We start from the raw sequence: 3,344 nt of genomic DNA on the forward strand, positions 1-3,344 counted from the left end.
AAATTAATAAATAATTTTAAATCAAGGTTCAAATTATAAATAATTAATTTGATAAATGATTTACATAATTAATTAATTAATTAAATCAATAGAAAATAATATAGGTCTTGATTTTTTAAGTCCAATGGGATTATAATCAAATGGGAAATTTCACGGGCCTAAAGCCCATGATAATTTCGACCTAGTGTTGTTAATTGGCTATTATTTTATCTATTTTTTAATTAAACTAAATAGCTTAATTGAGTCTATAAAAGGAGTGCTAAGTGAGAGATGAAAATATAAGTTCAGAAGTCACAAGACCACAGACCAGTTTTCTGATAGTTTTTAGATTCTCTCTAAACACAAGTCCTTTTCTAAGCCTCTTAGTTATTTTCTCTTCTTCTCTCTGTATCTATTTCATGTGTTGAGAATTTCCCACTCTAGTCTACGTGATTCTAAGGATACTTTGGAAGACTGTGAAGATTATAGAAGATCGGTTTAGTTTTTTGGTAATACTCTGTGACAGAAAGAATACAAGGGTTAAAGAAACTGAAGGAAGAACCCATTCATTCCGCTGCGTATACTGTAAGTATTCTTATCATTGTTTCTCTTTAAACTCTATTTTAGAAACATGTTCTAGGTTATCTCATATTAATTTTTTTAATATTAGATCTACATGAAAATAAATAAAGATCTTGTATAAGTTTTCCCAACAATCAGGTCAATAATCATCATAAAACTCAACAAAAACATCATTATCATTGGCTAATTGAGAAATAGATAACAAGTTTTTGGTAATTTGAGGGACACAAAGGATATTCTCGAGATGAAAAGCTTTGGAAGAATGAGGTACAAATAAATCAGTGCTGCCAATTTTAGTAATAAACAAAGTTTGGCCATTACCAATAACTAAGTGAGTTATACCTTTCAAATAAGATTTTTGCTGCAAGTTTGAAGCATCTGCAGTAATGTAATTTGTAGCTCCACTGTCAATGTACCAGGCATTTTCATTTGAGTTATCAGTGGAGGAAAGAAAGGCCAGCTGACCATGCATTCGAATTTCCAAAATTTTTAGTATGTGGCTGATTGTTAGGTGAGAAACCAATAGGGGTCTAGAACGAGATATCAAACTGATGATAGCATTTTGAAGAAACATGGCCTGGACGGGAACACAATTGGCATATAGGAAGATTTCTACGACCCCTACGGCCACCACCACGATCACGAGTAGAGAAGCCATGACCATTAAATGAAGGAGATGAAGGGCTAGAAAAGTTGAGTGTTTTCTTCATCTAAGTGGCAATATTTGCACTGGGAGCAGTGTGATTAGAAGGTATATTTAGTTGATCCATACGCATATCTTGACTCTGCAACATGTATTGCAGCTCCTGAAGAGTTAGTTTGTCATGATGAGAGGTAAGATTACCCACAATAGAGTCATAATCATGACCGAGGCCACCTAAAATATACAAAATAAGCTCTTCATCTGAAATTTATTGCCCTGCAACAAACAAACCATCAGTAATATTATGCATTTTAAGCATGTAATCATGAATAGATAAATTTCCCTTTTTAAGTGACTGAAGCTGAAATCCCAACTGAAGTGTGCGAGCTTTGGAGCTCGTGAAGAAAAGCAATTCAAGGGTATTCCACAGCTCCATTGAAGTTTGACAACGCATAATATGACAACAAGGATTTAGAGATAGAGTTCATCAACCAATTGAGAATGGACTGGTCAGTGCGAATCCAAACATTGTAACCAAAGTTAACTTGGCGAGACTCACCAGTTATGGTACCACCTGTGGTATGATCAACGAATTGAGGATGGCACGATTTAGTACCAAGAATGTATCCATAGTGTTCATGAGCTCTGAGGGCTGGAAGGACTTGATATTTCCAGAAGGATTAATTGTTGCAGTCAAGTTTAAGGGTAAGCAGAGCTAAGTGAGAAGAGGGAAAGATGCCAGGGGCTTGACTAATCATGGGCTGAGCAAGGGGAAAAGCTGCTAAGGAAGTAGGAAAAGGAAGATAAAGTGATGGTGGTGGTATGCGCATGACAGGGGAAGAAGAGATGGTAGTAGTTGGAATGGTAGCACTGGGATTTGTGGTAGAGGATTGCTCTTCGGAAGCTTGAGGATTCTTCATTGACGTTAGTCATGGGCACTGATACCAAGATAAAAAAGGAAAAGAATAGACTGGAATTCTTCTCTTCTCTGTATTATGTTACTTCAAGCTCAAACTTTCAGAGGTGATTACAAATGAATATATATAGCCCATACGGTTATAAACAAAGGGTTGTGATTGGTGAATGGATACAGCAAATATTTTGATTGTACATGTAAAATCCTTTACTGGCATATTTGACAAAATTGACAAAATTAATTAAAGAAGAATTTTAGAAATGGGTAGTTTCCTGTTTTGTTGTGATGTGTTTTCTAAAATCAGATTATTCTATATATGTTAATAGAATAAATATATAATTTCCTATAAAAGATTATCTTGTCTTAACTCTTGTATATATGGAAATTATTGGTATTTATTTCTTGATCTGATTTGGTTGTCCAGAAACCGTGTACAGCTTGCAGATATAATGTATATATTGCTTCCTTATTTATTTAAGGAAATTGGGTTTAAAAACTGTCCAGGTTCAATGAATCTGTTTAAACGGATTTCCAGTCTGTTTGAATAGATTCTGACTTTCCTGTTTGGGAAGATTTTCCATTTATTGGCTGATTGGTTTCTGATTTGTTTTCCACGATCTAAAGGGATTCTAAAGGGTATATAATAATCCTTAGGCCGTTGGTTTTTGATCATCTCTCTTGGTGTATTATTTTCCAAATATTTTTCAAGTTTTAGAGACTTTTTATTATGTGCAGAACTTGAGTCCAGCAAGTTCTTAGTGGTTTATTACAGTGTGCTTCTGTATTGTTTTCTTTGTGTTAATAGTTTAGGTTGAACACACTTGGACATTGTTCATCAAGCTTTGGGAGAAGTCTTGTTTGTGAGTCACTTTTCGGGAGGAAAAGTGCAAGTGTTATGATTTGAAGGGAGTTCAAGAGCTTAGCACTTCAGAAATTTGATTAGGAGTTTAGATTACAACAGTTGCAACAAATTCAAGAGGGAGTCTTTATTTGTATAAGTCAATTTGGTTTTGTAATCATTTAGATATTCTTCTAATAAATTTCATTCTCTAGGTGTGGCCCCGTGGACTAGTAGCAATCTGCAAAAATTGCTGATACCACGTATAATTTCGTATGTTATTTACCTTATGTTCGTTTTTATCTTCTGGTGATAAACTATTTAAACATATCTGGTTTCTGTTCAAACAGTCTCTGTGACTGTTTACATTTCTGTAACAGTTCAGC

General features: G+C 34.4%; 1 long non-coding RNA gene across 1 annotated transcript; it reads right to left on the minus strand.

The window, feature by feature from the left end:
- Positions 1-656: 656 nt before the first annotated feature.
- Positions 657-2,209, minus strand: LOC133821408 (uncharacterized). The gene is made up of 2 exons (XR_009887550.1): positions 1,764-2,209; positions 657-1,480 (listed from the first exon to the last, which is right to left on the minus strand). It is a non-coding gene; the product is annotated as an uncharacterized LOC133821408 (long non-coding RNA).
- Between the last annotated feature and the right edge of the window lie 1,135 nt (positions 2,210-3,344).

Source organism: Humulus lupulus, chromosome 3, assembly GCF_963169125.1.
Source record: "Humulus lupulus chromosome 3, drHumLupu1.1, whole genome shotgun sequence".
Taxonomy (NCBI): domain Eukaryota; kingdom Viridiplantae; phylum Streptophyta; class Magnoliopsida; order Rosales; family Cannabaceae; genus Humulus; species Humulus lupulus.